General features: G+C 41.8%; 1 protein-coding gene across 3 annotated transcripts in view; it reads left to right on the top strand.

Annotated features, from left to right (window-relative positions):
* ARHGEF12 (Rho guanine nucleotide exchange factor 12) overlaps nucleotides 1-22,262 on the top strand; it is a 1,204,049-nt gene that overhangs the window by 875,413 nt on the left and 306,374 nt on the right. The window lies entirely within an intron of this gene.

Here is a 22,262-nt window from a genome sequence, read left to right as displayed (position 1 = left end):
GATAACAGCTCTGAGTCTTCTCCTATAATGCCTGATGAGGTTGGAGAATACAAGGCAAGGGATCATAGACCATTCCTCAATACAGAATCTCTCCAGGTTCTTCAAATTTCGAGGTCGACACTGGTGGAATCTCCTATTCAGTTCACCCCATAGGTTTTTTTCTATGGGGTCAAGGCAGGGGGCTGGGATGGCCATGGCAGGACCTTTATTTTGTGGTCAGTAAACCATTTTTGTGTTTTTTTTCATGTATGTTTGGGATCATTGTCCTGCTGGAAGATCCAACCACGTCCCATTTTAAGATATCTGGCAGAGGCAGTCAGGTGTTTATTTAATATCTGTTGATATTTGATAGAGTCTATGATGCCATGTATTTTAACAACATGGCCAGGTCCTCTGGCAGAAAAACAGCCCCAAAACATTAAAGACCCACCATCATATTTAACCGTGGCCATGAGATACTTTTCTATATGGCTACCTCTTTGTGTGCGCCAAACCCACCTGGTGTTTATTGCCAGAAAACTATTTCCATTTAAAGGGGAGGAGAGTCCATGGCTTCATTCATTACTTGTGGGAATTAAGAACCTGGCCACCAGGAGGAGGCAAAGACACCCCAGCCAAAGGCTTAAAGGGACAGTCTAGTCCAAAATAAAATTTAATGAATCAGGTAGAGAATGTAATTGTAAACAATTTTCCAATTTACTTCTATCACCAATTTTGCTTTGTACTCTTGGTATTCTTAGTTGAAAGCTAAACCTAGGAGGCTCATATTCTAATTTCTAAGCCCTTGAACCGCCTCTTCTCTCAGGGCATCTCGACAGTTTTTCACCACTAGAGGGTGTTAGTTCATGTGTGTCATAAAGATAACACTGTGCTCATGCACGTGGAGTTTCAGTGAGCCAGCTCTGATTGGCTAAAATGGATGTCTGTCAAAAGAAATGAAATAAGGGGGCAGTTTGCAGAGGCTTAGATACAAGGTAATCACAGAGGTAAAAAGTGTATTTATATAACTGTGTTGCTTATGCAAAACTAGGTAATGGGTAATAAAGGAATTATCTATCTTTTTAAACGATAACAATTCTGGTGTAGACTGTCCCTTTAAATACCTCCCCTCATTCCCCAGTCATTCTTTGCCTTTCGTCACAGGAGGTTGGAAGAGAAGTGTCGGAAGATTTGGAGTAGTCTCTTATGAGGGTAGTACTCTTTGGAATGGGACTGGAGTTTTAAGTAGTCTTGTCAGTCTCTCAGTGAGAGCATATGGTGAAAGTTAGAGTCTGGAGATGCAGGGAGAGTCTTTCTGCAAAACCATCCCTACTCATATTAACAGCTCCATAAGCCATCAGCGTTGATGAGTTTCGCTGTCTGCTTTCTACACTCAAGTCCATGTCAGGAGCAATGCTACTACACTGTCACACTTGAGAGGCCGTGTTCCTGTTCCACAGCATAGATTCTGGTAAGATCGTTTCATTTATTATACACATAATTATAACACAGGAAGACAGGGTCACAGTGTGATGCCTTTTATCTTTATAGAATCAAGGGTTAATATCCCTGGAATGGGGATTATTGAACGGGGGGGTTTGTACAAAATGTTTATTTTGTCATTTCTGCAATATGTGTGAGATGAGGCTCTGGCAATGGGTGGACTTACAGGTTCTTTTCCGGGAGTTGCTTGAGCTGCCGATTTGGCGCGTTTTTCTCCCTAGTGCAGGGGCGGTCTTTCGAGGCATTCCATGTGACCCGGTGTGGCCTATTCAACTTCCTCTGCTTGCAGGAGACGAAAGCGGTTTCTGGTGTATATGGTGTGTGTATATGGTGTGTGTATATGGTGTGTGTATATGGTGTATGGGTGTGTATATGTGGTGTGTGTGTATATGTGGTGTGTGTGTATATGGTGTGTGTGTGTGTATATGTGGCATGTGTGTGTATATAGTGTGGCCTGTGTGTGTGTATATAATGTGTGTGTAGAGATCACAGAAGCTGAAACTTTACCAAATAAGTTAATTGGATATGTACAGTATTGGAATAATGTGGTTGTGGACCCTTACCAAGCCTTTTTCAGAATACTGTGAATATCCCTTTAATTAATTTGGGAAAAGCTTCAGCCTTTGTCATGTATAAAAAGAGTGTGTATTATATTATTTGTTCTTCCAGTGTTTTTTTATTTTTTTATTTTAAAGATCTGTTTACTGGAATGAACTCTGAGATTGTAATAAATAAATAATATACAGTATGTGTGTGTGTATATATACAGTGGATATAAAGTCTAAAAGTTTATCCGTGTCCTCTAGCTTGGGTATTGGTTCCCAACAGTAATTACTCAAGCCGTGGACTCACCATATCTTAGGAAAGAAAAACAAAATTTATGCTTACCTGATAAATTTATATATTTCCGGATATGGTGAGTCCACGGCCCCACCCTTTATTTTAAGACAGCTGTTCTTTTGACTATAACCTCAAGCACCTCTACACGTTGTGTTACTCCTTTTTCTTTATTTCCCTTCGGTTGAATGACTTGGGGTTGTGGGTAAGGGAGTGATACTTAAAGTGACATAATACTCATATGCTAAATCACTTGAAACTGATGCAGTATAACTGTAAAAAGCTGACAGGAAAATATCACCTGAGCATCTCTATGTAAAAAAGGAAGATATTTTACCTCACAATCTCCTCAGCTCAGCAGAGTAAGTTCTGTGTAAAAAGTTATACTCAGCTGCTTCCAGCTGCAGGTAAACAAATTTAAAAAAAATGAAGAAATGAACAGCAGCCAATCAGCATCAGCAGTGCTGAGGTCATGAACTCTTACTGTGATCTCATGAGATTTGACTTAACTCTCATGAGATTTCATAGTAAGCTTCCTTTACCTGATTGGTGAAATAATATGAGAGTGCACGATGCTAGTCCCTTCAGATGTCCCAGGACAAACACACTAAAATGCTGCTTAGAAATCCTTTACAATGGGAGGTGGCTACTGAGGAACTTTTGAGGTAAAATATCTTTCTTTTTTACATAGAGATGTTCAGGTGATATTTTCTAAACAGCTTTTTACAGCTATGCTGCATCACTTTCAAGTGTTTAAACATTTGGGTATTATGGCCCTTTAACAGTTTAACTGTGGTGCTCTTTGTCTCCTCCTGCTGGCCAGGAGTGATATTCCCAACAGTATTTACTCAAGCCGTGGACCCACCATATCTGCAAAGAAAGAAATTTATCAGGTAAGCATAAATTTTGTTTTTTACTTCTGTGTTTACCTTGTATCCAAGCAACTGCAAACTGCCGCCTTATTTCAGTTCTTTTGACAGACATCCATTTTAGCCAATCAGAACTGCCTCCCTTGAACTCCACGTGCATGAGCACATGGTTATCTATATGACACACATGAACTAACACCCTCTAGTGGTGAAAAACTGTCAAAATGCCCTGAGAGAAGAGGCGGCCTTTAAGGGCTTAGAAATTAGCATATGAACCTTCTAGAAGAATACAAAGTAAAATTGGTGTAAACACTTTAAGAAATTTATTTCTTACCTGGGGTTTAGTCTTTTTTTCAATTTGACTACTTTTTGCAATTGCGGGTGTTAGGCCCGTGGGTGCGTCAAATGCTAGACTTTATTGCGTCATTTTTGGCGCAAACTTTTTTTGGCGCGAAAAAATACGTTTATGACACAACTTCGTCATTTCCGGCGTCATACGTGATGCCGAGACCTTTCACACCGCGGCGTCATTAGTGACGAAAGTGTGTAATTTCCGGTCATTTTTTGGCGCCAAAAAAGTTTACGTTACGTTGTGCGTCATCCTTGGCGCCAAATTTTTTTCATTATTTCAATACTCCATTGATGTTTGCCTCCTGTTTTTTTACTTTTATCAAGAGGCCAATGCTTTTGCATTTTTTCCCATTCCTGAAACTGTCATTTAAGGAAATAGATCATTTTGCTTTATATGTTGTTTTTTCTCTTACATTGAGCAAGATGTCCCAATCTGATCCTGTCTCTGAAGTTTCTGCTGGAACATTGCTGCCTGACATCGGTTCTACCAAAGCTAAGTGCATTTGTTGTAAATATTGTAGAAATTATTCCACCGAATGTCATTTGTAATAGTTGTCATGATAAACTTTTACATGCAGATAGTGTTTCTATCAGTAATAGTACATTGCCAGTTGCAGTTCCTTCAACTTCTAATGTGCATGATATACCTGTAAATTTTAAAGAATTTGTTTCTGAATCTATTATGAAGGCTTTGTCTACATTTCCACCTTCTAATAAACGTAAAAGGTCTTTTAAAACTTCTCATTTAGCTGATGAAATTTCAAATGACCAACAACATAATAATTCATCCTCTTCTGATGAGGATCTATCTGAAACAGAAGATCCTTCCTCAGATATTGACACTGACAAATCTACTTATTTATTTAAAATAGAGTATATGCGTTCCCATTCCTGAGGCTATTTCTGATATGATTTCTAGGGAATGGAATAAGCCAGGTACTTCCTTTATTCCTTCTTCAAGGTTTAAGAGATTGTATCCTTTACCAGCAAAATCTATAGAGTTTTGGGAAAAGATCCCCAAAGTTGATGGGGCTATTTCTACTCTTGCTAAACGTACCACTATTCCTATGGAAGATAGCACTTCCTTTAAGGATCCTTTAGATAGGAAGCTTGAATCTTATCTAAGGAAGGCCTATTTATATTCAGGTCATCTTCTCAGACCTGCTATTTCTTTGGGTGATGTTGCGGCTGCATCAACTTTTTGGTTGGAAAATTTAGTGCAACATGAATTGGATTCTGACATATCTAGCATTGTTCGCTTACTGCAACATGCTAATCATTTTATTTGTGATGCCATTTTTGATATTATCAAAATTGATGTTATATCCATGTCTTTAGCTGTTTTAGCTAGAAGAGCTTTGTGGCTTAAATCTTGGAATGCTGATATGACATCTAAATCTATATTACTATCTCTTTCTTTCCAAGGTAATAATTTATTTGGTTCTCAGTTGGATTCTATTATTTCAACCATCACTGGAGGAAAAGGAGTTTTTTTGCCTCAGGATAAAAAACCTAAGGTTAAATCTAAGGCTTCTAACCGTTTTTGTTCCTTTCGTCAGAATAAGGAACAAAAACTCAATCCTCCTCCCAAGGAATCTGCTTCCAGTTGGAAGCCTTCCTCAAATTGGAATAAATCCAAGCTATTTAGGAAACCAAAGTCTGCCCCTAAGTCCGCATGAAGGTGTGGCCCTCATTCCAGCTCAGCTGGTAGGGGGCAGATTAAGGTTTTTCAAGGATTTTTGGATAAAATCTGTCCAAAATCATTGGATTCAGAGCATTGTCTCTCAAGGGTATCGAATAGGATTCAAAGTAAGACCTCCTGTGAGAAGATTTTTTCTCTCACACATTCCTGTAAATCCAGTAAAAGCTCAGGCTTTTCTGAAGTGTGTTTCAGACCTGGAGTCTTCAGGGGTAATCATGCCAGTTCCTCCTCAGGAACAAGGTTTGGGGTTTTATTCAAACCTATTCATTGTACCAAAGAAAGAAAATTTGTTCAGACCAGTTCTGGATCTGAAAATTTTGAATCGTTATGTAAGAGTACCAACTTTCAAGATGGTGACTATAAGGACTATTCTGCCTTTTGTTCAGCAAGGACATTATATGTCCACAATAGACTTGCAGGATGCATACCTTCATATTCCGATTCATCCAGAACACTATCAGTTTCTGAGATTCTCTTTTCTAGACAAGCATTACCAATTTGTTGCTCTTCCATTTTGCCTAGCAACAGCTCCAAGAATCTTTTCAAAGGTTCTGGGTGCCCTACTATCTGTAATAAGAGAACAGGGTATTGCGGTGTTTCCTTATTTGGACGATATCTTGGTACTAGCTCATTCTTTACATACTGCAGAATCTCACACGAATCAACTAGTGTTGTTTCTTCGGAAACATGGTTAGAGGATCAATTTACCAAAAAGTTTCCTCTACAGCTTTGTATGCTGAATCAATGGTGCAGGGATTATACAAAGATATCACAATTAATATCCTTGAATCCCAATGTACGACACCCTGACATGGTGGATAGATCACCATCGTTTGGTTCAAGGGGCTTCTTTTGTTCGCCCAACCTGGACTGTGATTACAACAGATGCGAGTCTTTCAGGTTGGGGAGCTGTTTGGGGGTCTCTGACAGCACAAGGGGTTTGGAAATCTCAAGAGGCGAGATTACCAATAAATATTTTAGAACTCCGTGCAATTCTCAGGGCTCTTCAGTTCTGGCCTCTACCAAAGAGAGAACCATTCATTTGTTTTCAGACAGACAATATCACAACTGTGACTTATGTCAATCATCAGGGTGGGACTCACAGTCCCCAAGCTATGAAAGAAGTATCTCGGATACTTGCTTGGGCGGAATCCAGCTCCTGTCTAATCTCTGTGGTGCATATCCCAGGTGTAGACAATTGGGAGGCGGATTATCTCAGCCGCCAGACTTTACATCCATGGGAGTGGTCTCTCCATCCAGATGTGTTTTCTCAGATTGTTCAGATGTGGGGGCTTCCAGAGATAGATCTCATGGCATCTCATCTAAACAAGAAACTTCCCAGATACCTGTCCAGGTCCAGGGATGTTCAGACGGAAGCAGTGGATGCGCTGACACTTCCTTGGTGTTATCGACCTGCTTACATCTTTCCGCCTCTAGTTCTCCTTCCAAGAGTGAAGTGATTTCCAAAATCATCATGGAACAGTCTTTTGTGTTGCTGGTGGCGCCAGCATGGCCACACAGGTTTTGGTATGCGGATCTGGTTCGGATGTCCAGTTGCCCGCCTTGGCCACTTCTGTTACGGCCGGACCTACTATCTCAAGGTCCGTTTTTCCATCAGGATCTCAAATCATTAAATTTGAAGGTATGGAAATTGAACGCTTAGTTCTAAGTCATAGAGGTTTCTCTGATTCAGTGATTAATACTATGTTACAAGCTCGTAAATCTGTCTCTAGAAAGATTTATTATAGAGTTTGGAAGACCTACATTTCATGGTGTTCTTCTCATAAATTCTCCTGGCATTCTTTTAGAAATCCTAGAATTTTGCAGTTTCTTCAGGATGGTTTAGATAAGGGTTTGTCTGCAAGTTCCTTGAAAGGACAAATCTCCGCTCTTTCTGTTTTATTTCACAGAAAGATTGCTATACTTCCTGATATACACTGTTTTGTACAGGCTTTAGTTCGTATTAAGCCTGTCATTAAGTCAATTTCTCCTCCTTGGTGTCTTAATTTGGTTCTGAAGGCTTTACAGGCTCCTCCATTTGAACCTATGCATTCTTTGGACATTAAACTACTTTCTTGGAAAGTGTTGTTCCTTTTGGCTATCTCTTCTGCTAGAAGAGTTTCTGAGCTATCTGCTCTTTCTTGTGAGTCTCCTTTTCTGATTTTTCATCAGGATAAGGCAGTTTTGCGGACTTCTTTTCAATTTTTACCTAAGGTTGTGAATTCTAACAACATTAGTAGAGAAATTTTTGTCCTTTCTTTATGTCCTAATCCTAAGAATTCTTTGGAGAGATCCTTACATTCTTTGGATGTGGTAAGAGCTTTGAAATATTATGTGGAAGCTACTAAACATTTCAGGAAGACTTCTAGTCTTTGTTTTATTTTCTGGTCCTAGGAAAGGTCAGAAAGCTTCTGCTATTTCCTTGGCTTCTTGGTTGAAACTTTTGATTCATCAAGCTTATTTGGAGTCGGGTCAAACCCCGCCTCAGAGAATTACAGCTCATTCTACTAGATCAGTTTCCACTTGGGCTTTTAAGAATGAAGCTTCAGTTGATCAGATTTGCAAAGCAGCCACTTGGTCCTCTTTGCATACATTTACTAAATTCTACCATTGTGATGTATTTGCTTCTTCGGAAGCAGTTTTTGGTAGAAAAGTTCTTCAGGCAGCTGTTTCAGTTTGATTCTTCTGCTTTTTGATTTAAGTTTTTTTCTTTCAAAAGTGAAAATAAACTTATTTTTGGGTTGTGGATTATTTTCTCAGCGGAATATGGCTGTTTTTGTTTTATTCCCTCCCTCTCTAGTGACTCTTGAGTGGAAGACTCCACATCTTGGGTATTGATATCCCATATGTCACTAGCTCATGGACTCTTGCCAATTACATGAAAGAAAACATAATTTATGTAAGAATTTACCTGATAAATTCATTTCTTTCATATTGGCAAGAGTCCATGAGGCCCACCCTTTTTATGGTGGTTATGTGTTTTTGTATAAAGCACAATTATTTCCAAATTTCCTTTGTTGATGCTTTCTACTCCTTTCTTTATCACCCCACTGCTTGGCTATTCGTTAAACTGAATTGTGGGTGTGGTGAGGGGTGTATTTATAGGCATTTTGAGGTTTGGGAAACTTTGCCCCTCCTGGTAGGATTGTATATCCCATATGTCACTAGCTCATGGACTCTTGCCAATATGAAAGAAATGAATTTATCAGGTAAATTCTTACATAAATTATGTGTTTTTTTAAATGGCCTGCTTTACTAGAGTGGTTTCATATTTGACTAATAGGCTCATGTCATTTTTATTTCCCTTTTACTGAAAATAAACAATTTAAAGACTTGAAATAATGAGTGTAATAGAATATTAGCAACATAAACATAAGTTCATTTTTAAAGGTCATTATTTGGATTGTTTCTGCAAATGTAGTAATACCTTTTCTTAGTAGCTGTTGTTATTATGTGTGGTATAAAACACTTGTTCCAGGGGGCGGAGCCAACTACCGACACGACAGGACGTGCATGTCAGGAGTTCCTACTAAGACTTATCTTTTTGAAGGCTTATAAATTGAATTTTGCAATATTTGTGATTTCTTATATGCTTCTCATAAGATAGTGTTTATTAATACTTTAAAACGTTTTCTCTTGCAAGGTGTATCCAGTCCACGGATTCATCCTTTACTTGTGGGATATTCTCATTCCCCACAGGAAGTGGCAAAGAGAGCACACAGCAGAGCTGTCCATATAGCTCCCCCTCCAGCTCCACCCCCCAGTCATTCTCTTTGCCGGCTCTAAGCACTAGGGTCTCACTACGGGAGGGTAAAGTGAATGTGGTGTTAGATTTGTAGTTTTATATCTTCAATCAAGAGTTTGTTATTTTTAAATGGTACCGGTTTGTACTATTTACTCTCTAGCAGAAAAGTGATGAAGAGTTCTGCTGAGAGGAAAATGATTTTAGCATGTTGTAACTAAAATCCACTGCTGTTCCCACACAGGACTGAGGAGTACCAGAAAACTTAAGTTGGGGGAAACAGTTTGCAGGCTTGACCGCAATGAGGTATGTTCAGTCATTTATTTCTAGACAAGACTGAGATAATGCTAGAAGACTGACAAGATCCCCATGTGGGGAGGGTAAGCTATGTTCTGAGACTTAGTATAGAATTGAATGCTTACATGACAGGGCTAAATAGGCTGGTTGACACTAATGCAGGGCAATCGATTATTTATTTAAGAAATACTTGTTGGAGACACCTTTTTAAGCACTTTGGAGTGTTTTACTGGGGTTATTTTCCACATGGCATACATTTAGTTACTTAGAAGTGATTTTTGTAGGCCTCACAACTCCGGAGTGGAGTGGGAGGGGCCTAATTTTGGGCCTCAGATGCGCAGTTAGAATTGAAAGACTGTTTCATGCTGCTTCACATGGAGGGTCCAGCTGCTGATTGAGGGCCTAGAAGAAGCTTTATTCCCCCAAAACTGATCCCTAAGGGCAGGTAGGGCCACAGCAGTAAGCTGTGGCAAGGTACTGTAGTTAATTAACCGGTTGTTGGCTTTAGGCTGCTCCCGTTTGGGCATTAAGGGGTTAATCATTCTGAAACTTGCTGTGCAATCATATTAAAGCCTTAGGTACATACTGTGAAATTTTCAAAAGGATTGATGCATTTTTCACTGTTTTGTAAAATTGTGTGCTCTTTTTATTTCTTAAAGGCACAGTAACGTTTTTTTCAAATTGTGTTTTTTATTTGATTAAAGTGTTTTCCAAGCCTGCTTGTGTATGCTACTAGTCTGTTAAACATGTCTCACACTAACGAAAATCCTTGTTCAATGTGTTTAGAAGCCATGGTGGAACCCCCTCTCAGAATGTGTCCCAATTGCACTAATATGTCTATACACTTTAAAGATCATATTGTTGCACTTAAAAGTGTGGCCCTAGATGATTCTCAGACTGAAGGTAATGAGTCCGCCTACCTCTCCCCATGTGTCACAACCAGTTACGCCCGCTCAAGTGATGCCTAGTACCTCTAGTGCGTCTGCCCCTATTACATTGCAACAACTAGCGACAGTCATGGATAATTTACTTGCGGCCTTTCTATCCAAACTGCCAGTTTTTCCTGCAAAGCGCGATAGCTCTGTTTTAAGAACAGATTATGAGCAGTCTGAAGCTTTGGTAGCCTTATCTGATGTACCCTCACAACACTCCGAAGTGGGGGTGAGGGATTTGATGTCTGAGGGAGAAATTTCCGACTCAGGAAAGGTTTCTCATCAGGCAGAGTCAGATTCATTAGCGTTTAAATTTAAACTGGAACACCTCCGCGTTTTGCTCAGGGAGGTATTAGCCACTCTGGATGATTGTGATCCTATGGTGGTCCCAGAGAAATTGTGTAAAATGGACAAGTACCTAGAGGTCCCTGTATACACTGATGCGTTTCCGATCCCTAAAAGGGTTGCGGATATTGTTACTAGGGAGTGGGATAGACCAGGTGTCCCTTTTGTTCCCCCCCCCCCTATTTTTAAGAAAATGTTCCCCATAACTGACCCCAGGCGGGACTCGTGGCAGACGGTCCCTAAGGTAGAGGGGGCTGTTTCTTCACTTGCTAAGCGCACAACCATACCAATTGAAGACAGTTGTGCTTTTAAAGATCTTATGGATAAAAAATTAGAAGGTTTACTTAAGAAAATTTTTGTTCAACAAGGTTTCCTTCTCCAACCTATTGCCTGCATTATTCCTGTAACTACTGCAGTGGCTTTCTGGTTTGAGGCGCTGGAGAAGTCGCTCCAGACGGAGACCTCATATGACGAAATTATGGATAGAATTAAGGCTCTAAAGCTGGCTAATTCTTTTATCACAGATGCTGCCTTGCAATTAGCTAAGTTAGCGGCAAAAAATTCAGGTTTCGCCATTATGGCGCGCAGAGCGCTTTGGCTCAAGTCATGGTCGGCCGATGTGTCGTCAAAATCCAAATTATTAAATATCCCTTTCAAGGGAAAGACCCTTTTCGAGCCAGAATTGAAAGAGATTATTTCAGAAATCACCGGGGGAAAGGGCCATGCTCTCCCTCCGGACAAGCCCTTTAAGGCTAGAAACAAAGATAATTTTCGTTCATTTCGTAACTTCAGGAGCGGTCTGGCTTCAGCCTCTACAGCTGCAAAGCAAGAGGGTAACGCTTCACAGCCCAAGGCAACCTGGAAGCCTTACCAGGGCTGGAACAAGGGTAAACAGGCCAAAAAGCCTGCAGCTGCTACCAAGACAGCATGAAGGGGTAGCCCCCGATCCGGGACCGGATCTAGTAGGGGGCAGACTCTCTCTCTTCGCTCAGGCCTGGGCAAGAGATGTTCACGATCCCTGGGCATTAGAGATTGTTACCCAGGGATATCTTCTAGAATTCAAGGACTCCCCTTCAAGGGGAAGGTTCCACATTTCTCGTCTGTCTACAGACCAGACAAAGAAAGAGGCGTTCTTACGCTGTGTAGAAGATCTACATACGATGGGAGTGATATCTAGATTTCAGCAAAGCATTTGACACCGTCCCACACAATAAACTTATTCACAAACTATATCTCCTTGGTCTAGATTCAAAAATTGTGAACTGGGTGGAATGCTGGCTTAAGGACAGAAAACAAAGTGTCTTAGTAAATGGAGTTCATTCAGCAGAGGGGGCTGTTACTAGTGGTGTTCCTCAGGGGTCAGTTCTGGGGCCTGTTTTGTTTAACATATTTATCTGCGATATCAGCAAAGGGCTACAGGGGAAAGTATGTCTCTTTGCAGATGATACAAAAATTTGCAACAGAGTGGATGTTCCAGGGGGGGTAGACAAAATGAGAAGTGATATACAACAATTGGAGGATTGGACAAACGACTGGGATCTAAAGTTTAACACAGCAAAGTGTAAAATAATGCATTTAGGGAAGAAAAATCCAAATGTTAATTACAGACTCAATGACACTTTACTGACTGTTACAGACGAGGAACAGGACTTGGGAATTATTATTTCAGATGATTTAAAACTTAGTAAACAATGTAGTAAGGCAGCGAGTAAGGCTAGCAGAATGCTTGGATGTATTGGTAGAGGTATTTGCAGCAGAAATAGTAAGGTTCTTATGCCACTTTATAGATCATTAGTTAGGCCTCATCTTGAGTATTGTGTGCAGTTCTGGAGGCCATATCTTCAGAAGGATATTAACAAACTTGAATCTGTGCAAAGGAGGGCTACCAAAATGGTACATGGTCTAAAAAATAAAACTTACCAGGATAGGCTCAATGATCTAAATATGTATAGCTTAGAGGAGAGAAGGGAAAGAGGTGATATGATAGCAACTTTCAAGTACATTAAAGGGTTTAGTAAAACTGAGGCTGTGGGTATTTTACATAAAATGGAAAATTCAAGAACAAGGGGTCATGAGCTCAAGCTAAAGGGTAGTAGATTCAGGAGTAATTTGAGGAAGCACTTCTTTACAGAAAGAGTGATTGATTTATGGAATAAACTTCCTCAAGAGGTAGTAGCAACAAACACTGTGGGGGACTTTAAAAATGCATGGGACAAGCATAGGGCTATCCTACGAACTAGATAAGTTTATACTGTTAGGTAAGGTGGGGCAGACTTGCTGGGCCTATGGCTCTTATCTGCCGTCAATATCTATGTTTCTATGTTTCTATATATACCCAGTTCCAATTGCAGAACAAGGTCTGGGTTTTTACTCAAACCTGTTTGTGGTTCCCAAAAAAGATGGAACTTTTAGACCAATCCTGAATCTAAAAATTCTAAACAGATTCCTCAGAGTTCCATCATTCAAGATGGAGACCATTTGGACAATCTTACCTATGATCCAGGAAGGTCAATATATGACTACCATGGATCTAAAGGATGCGTACCTGCATATCCCTATCCACAAAGATCATCATCAGTTCCTCAGGTTCGCTTTCCTAGACAAGCATTACCAGTTCGTGGCTCTTCCATTCGGTTTAGCCTTATTTGGACGACATCTTAATTCAGGCACCGTCCTTTCACAGAGCCAAGGCTCACACGGAGATTGTATTGGCCTTTCTGAGTTCTCACGGGTGGAAGGTGAACGTCAAAAATAGTTCTCTGTCCCCACTCACAAGGGTTCCCTTCCTAGGAACTCTAATAGATTCAGTGGAAATGAAAATATTTCTGACGGAGGTCAGAAAGTTGAAACTTTTAACTACTTGCTGAGTTCTTCATTCCATTCCTCGGCCATCTGTAGCTCAGTGCATGGAGGTAATCGGATTAATGGTAGCGGCAATTGACATAGTCCCTTTTGCTCGGATACACCTCAGACCACTGCAACTATGCATGCTCAAACAGTGGAATGGGGATTATGCAGATTTGTCTCCTCAAATTCAGTTGGACCAGGAGACCAGAGATTCTCTTCTCTGGTGGTTGTCTCAGGACCACCTGTCTCATGGAATATGTTTCTGCAGGCCAGAGTGGGTCATTGTAACGACCGACGCCAGTCTGTTAGGCTGGGGTGCGGTCTGGGACTCCCTGAAAGCTCAGGGCTTATGGTCTCGGGAAGAAACGCTTCTCCCGATAAACATTCTGGAACTGAGGGCGATATTCAACGCTCTTCAGGCATGGCCTCAACTAGCTGCGGCCAAATTCATCAGATTTCAGTCGGACAACATCACGACTGTAGCTTACGTCAATCATCAGGGGGAACAAAGAGTTCCCTAGCGATGACGGAAGTAACCAAAATAATCACGTGGGCGGAGGATCACTCCTGCCATCTCTCAGCAATTCACATCCCAGGAGTAGACAACTGGGAGGCGGATTTTCTAAGTCGTCAGACTTTTCACCCGGGGGAGTGGGAACTCCACCCGGAGGTATTTGCCCAGCTGACTCAGCTATGGGGCACTCCAGAATTGGATCTGATGGCGTCCCGTCAGAACGCCAAACTTCCTCTCTACGGGTCCAGGTCCCGGGACCCCAAGGCGGTATTTATAGATGCTCTAGCAGCGCCTTGGTCCTTCAATCTGGCTTATGTTTTTCCACCGTTTCCTCTCCTCCCGCGTCTGGTCGCCAGAATCAAGTATGAGAAGGCTTCGGTGATTCTGATAGCGCCTGCGTGGCCACGCAGGACTTGGTATGCAGACCTAGTGGACATGTCATCTGTCCCACCATGGACACTGCCAATGAGGCAGGACCTTCTAATACAGGGTCCGTTCAAGCATCCAAATCTAGTTTCTCTACGTCTGATTGCTTGGAGATTGAACGCTTAATTCTATCAAAGCGTGGGTTCTCTGAGTCAGTTATAGATACTCTGATTCAGGCTAGAAAGCCTGTCACCAGGAAAATCTACCATAAGATATGGCGGAAATATCTTTGTTGGTGTGAATCCAAGGGTTACTCATGGAGTAAGATTAGGATTCCCAGGATATTGTCCTTTCTCCAAGAAGGATTGGAGAAAGGTTTGTCAGCTAGTTCCTTAAAAGGAAAAATATCCGCTCTGTCTATCCTTTTACACAAGCGTCTGGTAGAGGTACCAGACGTTCAAGCGTTTGCTCAGGCTTTGGTCAGAATTAAGCCTGTCTATAAACCTGTGGCACCGCCATGGAGTCTAAATCTAGTTCTTTCAGTTCTTCAAGGGGTTCCGTTTGAACCTTTACATTCCATAGATATTAAGTTGTTATCTTGGAAAGTTTTGTTTTTGGTAGCTATCTCTTCTGCTCGAAGAGTCTCAGAATTATCTGCCTTACAGTGTGATTCACCTTATCTGGTGTTCCATGCAGATAAGGTAGTTTTGTGTACTAAACCTGGTTTTCTTCCTAAAGTGGTTTCTAACAAGAATATTAACCAGGAAATTGTTGTTCCTTCTCTGTGTCCCAATCCTTCTTCGAAGAAGGAACGTCTGTTGCACAATCTTGACGTAGTTCGTGCTCTAAAGTTCTATTTGCAAGCAACTAAGGATTTCAGACAAACATCTTCCTTGTTTGTTATCTATTCTGGTAAGAGGAGAGGTCAGAAAGCGACTGCTACCTCTCTTTCCTTTTGGCTGAAAAGCATCATCCGTTTGGCCTATGAGACTACTGGCCAGCAGCCTCCTGAAAGAATTACTGCTCATTCTACCAGAGCAGTGGCTTCCACATGGGCTTTCAAGAATGAGGCTTCTGTTGAACAGATTTGTAAGGCAGCGACTTGGTCTTCACTGCATACTTTTGCCAAATTTTACGAATTCGATACTTTTGCTTCTTCGGAGGCTATTTTTGGGAGAAAGGTTTTGCAAGCAGTGGTGCCTTCCGTTTAAGGTACCTGTCTTGTTCCCTCCCTTCATCCGTGTCCTAAAGCTTTGGTATTGGTATCCCACAAGTAAAGGATGAATCTGTGGACTGGATACACCGCAAGAGAAAGTAATTTATCAGGTAAGCATAAATTCTGTCTTTTCTGAGCCTGAGATGTAAATACCTCCTGATATTTGTCCTATAGACCGACCACGTGGACGCTTTTTGCAGTTTCAGAAGTATAGGTTGCCACATCTGCATTCTTACCAAGACTTTGGGAAGAGCTGTTATAATTGATTAGCAGTTGGTATCATGGGAGATATCACTACAAGAATACGCACCATCTTACTAGACTTTCAACGTGACCTGATAAAGTCTCTGGGCCATGTCTTTGCAGGCCCCGAGAGGATCTTTGCACAGAAGAGTGAGACATATCCGTCTCAAGACAAGGAACCGGCTTCTTTCTGTGGATTTCTAGCGGCACATTTTACGGGTGGTGCAAATGACTTTCGTGAGTGGGATGTGCACCCGCTTAAAAAGCAGATCAAGGCAATATGTAGATGGGATGACCGACTCTGGCTTACTGCTTTGGCAGACCTTCCTAGCTTAATGGAGTTTCCAGAGCGGGTGGACAGCGGACCCGACGACTCCCTGCAGTCACTGAATACTGATGCCCGCATTAGGAAAATGAACTGCAGCCATACCAGCCGACTAGATGAGCCACATTATAGCCCGGCGAAAGAGGCATTTCCTACCAAGGCTCCTGCTGGCTCCATTTTTATGGACTTGGGACAGGACAGTATAACACAGTTGAAGTCTAGCTTGAATCAGTACAAGGCTGGGATTGGATAGACATTCCCATAACATCATATCTCTATTGACAGTAATCGTAATTCTGCTTCTTCCATAGCTATTTACCCCACATCCTTACATTTTGTACGTTAGAGTGGTTATTGTTAGTAACTGAATTTATGCAAAATGGCACCTTAACTGATAGATTAATAGAAATATTCTCAGTATGCTTCGATTATGCTTTAGCTGCAAATTATTTCCTAGTAGGTCTAAAGTTTCTATACAACTCAGTATATGGCAGTTTGGCACCAGACTTTATAGCCCATACCTCACCCAGTTATTGTTTATTATTGTACCTAGCTAAATGTGTGCAATGAATGGCGGATACAATGTTTTAGATACTAGAGAGTTGTTGTTTATATTGATATGTAGCTTGTATATACCTAAACTACCCAATGTCATCGCATTATACTTATAGGTTGTACTATTATCCTGCATAGAGGGGGGTGGGCTGTCTGCGGCCGGGAGGGCCTACACATGTTTACTTGTACGCTTCAACCTCATATTCTTAGAATTTTTCACAATATCTACAGTAGCTGCATATAGTCTTCTATTTTTAAACTATATATCAATCCTCTCTTTTCTATTTGTGTGGGGTCTGCTATATAATTATTAAGACAATACAAAACCTTACTACAGCCTGATAGCCCTATAATAGATTCCCTAAAGCGTTAAACGGGGCTGAAATATAAAATAGGTATTGTATTCCGGTACCAATTGTTAGCTAGGTTTTGTTTTTGTTTTTCTAGACTACAGTTTCTCCTTGTTCGGATGCAAACAATATGCTTTTTTTTAAAAAACTTATTTTATTTGGCATCAAGTACATCAGAGTAAAAGAACAAGTGTACAGAGTCACATTGGAACAGTCACAAAATTGCGTCATCATGAAAAGCAGGCATAATCGGTTAAGCGTTCCAAACGACATTCCCCACCTGTGAGGCAGGTGTTTATAGTAGTACCTGATGCATTTTTTTTATTGCATTACACAAAACTTTCGAAATATAAAGCTCCCTGGGTCTAACCTGAATCCCAGGGTAGTATGCTTTTTGTTATTTGCAAGATGACAAAATTAAACAAACATCTAAACAAAACAAACTTTGCCATGTATTATATTAAACAACAATTCAAACCTTGAGAATCGTAAATGAACCCGAAAAAGGGGTCAAAGCAACTCTCTCGTCTCCCCCAGCATCCACTCTACCAGACATTCCACTCACCCCTAAGGTTCGCCTCAAGCAAATATATAGTATTTTTGGGTATAAAATTTGTCTTAAGGTCGGGGGCTCTAAGGATTCTAAGAAAGGTCTCCATTTAGCAATAAAGCGAGCTATCCTCGCTCCCACATAGTACAAGGTGTCATACTGTTCAAACAGCAGAGTTTTCAGTATTAACTGTTTCAGAGGGACAACGGACGGGGCTCCCTTATGAAGCCATTTTTAAAAAATACATTTTCTTGCCAGCAGTATGATGTTTATAAGGAGTTTCCTATCACGCTTTGGGCCCAGTAGCTGGTATAGAAACAGTACCTGTAGGGGTGTGAGTGTAGCGGGAGTTTTAACAATCTTGGAAAGCCAAAATGAGACTTGATTCCAAAATTTACGAACCTTGGGGCAATACCACATGTAATGCAGAAAATCAGGGTTTGGGTAAGAGCACTTGCCACACACATTTGAGAAATGCGTCCTCCATTTGCTCAGTCGCCTAGGTGTAATGTAGTCTTGGTATATGACCCGTATTTGTGATTCTCTAAGGTCAGCCGCCAAAGTCGCTGTCCAGGTGAGGGTAAGACTGTCAAGTATCGTTTTCTCTGAAGGTAAGCTAGAAAAGCCTTAATATTAAGTAGCTCTTGATAAATGGGTGAGATTGCAAAGTCATGCGCCTGAAAGTGTGCAATGGTGCGGGTTAGAGGCGAGGACGCCCAGAACGATTTGCAATTATGTAAAATGTGGTTTATGTAGTGTCGTGCTTGAAAATAGGCAAATCTGTGAGTGTAGGGAGTAAGAAACTTTCTGCAGATCACATCAAAAGGTAGAACAGATTTAGTAGCATAGTCTAATAATTTATCAACATTATCTATGCCCCGATCACTCCAGTTGCGGAATATAGGGTACAGCATGCCAGGTTGGAATCTCAAGTTTCCCACAATGGGAAGATATTTCGTGTGGGCAGGGTCCCAAGCCAGTGCCTTAGCCATAGCTCTCCAGCCCAGGAGCACCTCCCTGAACATGGGATGATGCTGAATGTTTACTGGTAGTTCAGATAGGGCAGCATGTGGGAGAAATGCAGGAGATATCTGAGTCAGTGAGGCTTGCTCTAAATGAGCACTAGAAAAGTGCTGTGTATTTAGTTTCCAGTCCAGTGCCAGCTTTGCCAAGGAGGCCCAGTTGTAATATAAGAAGTTTGGTAAGCCTAACCCTCCTCGTGAGTAAGGGAGATACAATTTGTGTATTCCTATGCGCGGTTTACTATTCTTCCAAAGAAAGTTTCGGACTATAACGTTTAGGTTGGCGAGGTCTTTTCGTCTGAGCAGCAAGGGGAGCATCTGCAACGGATACAAAAGCTTGGGGAGGATCATCATTTTAATGACATGAACCCTACCCATTAAAGAAAGTGGCAGGTTCTGCCAAGTGGTAAGTTCCTGCTTAATTTGCCTAATCAGTGGAGAGAAATTGTGAGAATCCTATTGCTGCGGGTTTGCTGAGATACGGATACCTAGGTATGTTAAATATGAGTCTACCACTCGAAAGGGGTATAAGTCTGTGTGGGGATTGGATTTGCAGTGTAACCATAGAATTTCTGACTTTGAGATATTGATTTTATATCCTGAGAACTTTCCAAAGAGATCTATCATGTCTAAGATGCATGGGATATGGAGTTGGGGATTTGAAACAAACAGTAGCATATCATCTGCATATAGGGACACTTGGAGTTTATGTGAGTTAATGCTTATACCCGGGAAGATATCTCTGATACCGGTTGCCAGCGGCTCCAGCGCTAAGTTAAAAAGGAGGGGAGACAGAGGGCACCCCTGGCGGGTTCCCCTGTGCAGGGGGATCGAGGGGGAGTAGAGACCATTAATCACAAGATATGCCACAGGATTGGGGTAAATGTCCTTAAGGAAAGCTGTGAAGCGGCCTGAGATGCCAAAGGTTTCCATGGCACGGAAAAGATGAGTCCACTCCACCCTATCGAATTCCTTTTCTGCATCCAAGGATAGCAGGAAGGCCTCCGGGAGAGACGCCAGGGTCCCCTCTCGCTTGGCCAGCCAGTGGTGTGTCACAGCATGAAGAACCCTCCGAATGTTCGCAACCGAGGAATGTCGCAGGGTAAAGCCTGTCTGGTCCGGGTGTAGAACATGAGGGAGGATATGCTTTAAACGGTTAGCCAGAAGTTTAGTTAGTAATTTGTAATCAACATTCAGGAGGGAGATCGGTCTATATGACGCAGGGTTAGTAGGGTCTCTACCTTCCTTATGTATCACTGTGATATTAGCTGCCGAGAAATTAGCCGATGGGGCATGTTGGCCTGTAAAATAGTTGGGTGTTTTCCCAAGCACAAGGGATTGAATGGTATGTGCCACCTCGTGTGGAGTGATCGGGGCATTTAGGGTCTCCAGTTGCTCCTCCGTAATTCTGGGAAGGACAAGTCAAAGACAGGACACAAATTTATGTTGTGCATCAATCTGAGGAGGCTGTGACTGGTATAAACTGCTGTAATATCTCGTGAACTCTGAGACTATAGAGGTCTTATCCCTAGTTAACTGGCCCTGGGCTGCGATCACCGGTACCCCCCCTATTTGCCTGCTTAATTTTGACTAGTGAGGCCAGAAATTTACCCAATCTATTGCCATGTCTTAAAAAAAAAACTTGATTTCTTTGATCTCTGCGTATGGAGTTTTGCAATAAAAAGGTATCCCTCTCCTTCTTTGCTGCGAAGTAGTAAGAAGACCTATTCTGAGTGGTGGGGGCTTGGCAATATTTAGTATATGCATTGGTCAGTTGGTTATTGTAGTGCTCATCCCTACTAGTTTGAAGTCTCTTCTGATTGGTTAGGTAGGCAATAGTATCGCCTCTGAGAACAGCTTTAGCCGTCTCCCAGAAAAGAACTGGGGTTGACAGGTGCGCTCTATTGTTAGATCGCAGTCAGGTCGTCCCATTGTCTCGTTAAATACATTATAAAGTCTGGAGATTTTATGAGATGGGTTGGGAATCTAAATATTCTCTTGTTCGTCGGGTGTGGGGTTGGTGTAAAAGTTATATAGATGGGTGCATGGTCCGAGATGGTAATATTGGCAATCTTGGTTTCTGTGATCAAGAGTTCTAATGAGGTGGACGTGAGAAAAAGATCTATCCGGGAAAGGGAGTTATGTGCACGAGAGGCACAGGTATAATCCCTGCCAGAAGGGTTATGTCTCCTCCAGATGTCGTGGACCCCCAATGAGTTAAGTAAGGTGTGGAATATTCTCATGGGTATGCCGTCATTTCCCTCTTTGACTGGGGACTTCGGGGGCTAGTCGGGTCACGGAATCTGTCTAATACCGAATTTGGAGTAAGATTAAAGTCGCCCGCTATGATGAGTTTAGTATCTAGATGTTGGGCCAGTAAAGAGGTTAGGGAGCTCCAGAATTTGGGTGCTCTGTGGTTAGGGCCGTATACATTACATAGGGTATACCAGTCTCCCTGCCATTGAATTCTAGCAATAAGAAACCTACCCTCCGGGTCTATTTTCACACTTCCCAGCTCATATTCCAGGCCCTTTCGTATCAGGAGGGCTACTCCTCTACTAGAACTGTTATAAGGGGCACTAAGGACCTCAGAAATCCAGTTGTCTTTAAGTTTATCATGTTCCACCGCCGTCAGGTGGGTTTCTTGCAGAAGCATGATATAAGCTTGTGACTTCTTAAGATGGGTCAATATAGTTTTCCTTTTGATAGGGATCTTGGGACACATGACATTGGTATATTCAGCATACATGACACATCGCTAAACACAGTGGTGTGATATCTAGCTAACCAAGCACCCCGTTGCGGTAGGAAACATGGGACACATGGCATCAATATATGCATTAAACATAACCTAAATAAAAACTTAACATATTTACATAAAGCAACAACAACATTTCTGAACATTACCATACGATACCTATCCATCACGGTATCTTCTTGCGTTAGTCCAAGAAAGTCTGAGACACGAGAGCAGTATCTCAACTATATAGTCCGCAGAGAAGCTGCAGAGCTATTAGCTAAGTCCTGTGCGTCATCCAGGAGAGTCTCCCCGCCCCAGAGAAGGGCGAGCCGGAGTGTCCCTTTCCTGATCCAACAAATCCTGAGCCTCACTAGGTGAATCAAAAAATTTGAAGCCTTGTGGGGTGCGAAGTTTCAGGCGTGCTGGAAAGAGAAGGATAGCTTGCCGCTTTTCTTTATGTTGTGTGCTGCATAGCGGGGCAAAGTCCTTTCTCTTCTTTGCAACCTCTGAAGAGTAGTCTTGAAAGATGTAGATTCTTTTTCCATCATATAACAACATTTCAATTTTCCTGTATGCTTTAAGGAGTTGAATTTTAGACTGGAAATTGAGATATTTGATCATCACTCCTCGAGGGGGCGATTTTTTCCCTTCTATGGATGGTCTGTCATTTCCAATGCGATGAGCTCTCTCTGCCTTCATTGGTATGCAGTCGGCAGCAAAATACAGCAACTCCGATGGCCGGACAGACTCTGGCAGTCCCACCAAACGGACATTGTTCCTGCGTGAGCGATTCTCCAGGTCATCCAACTTTTGGTGTAGATATTTATTTTGTTGCAACAATGCTTTGACCTGGATGGAGGAAGTGTGATGGCCATCCTCTAGGTCCGAGATTCTCTGCTCCGCTCCCGCCAATCTGGAGTTGAATTGCTTGACTTCAGATGTCAGGTTGTCCATACCCTTCTGTAAGATGTACAGCT

This window comes from Bombina bombina, chromosome 8 (assembly GCF_027579735.1).
Source record: "Bombina bombina isolate aBomBom1 chromosome 8, aBomBom1.pri, whole genome shotgun sequence".
Classification (NCBI taxonomy): domain Eukaryota; kingdom Metazoa; phylum Chordata; class Amphibia; order Anura; family Bombinatoridae; genus Bombina; species Bombina bombina.
This window is presented reverse-complemented; position numbering and strand designations above follow the sequence as displayed.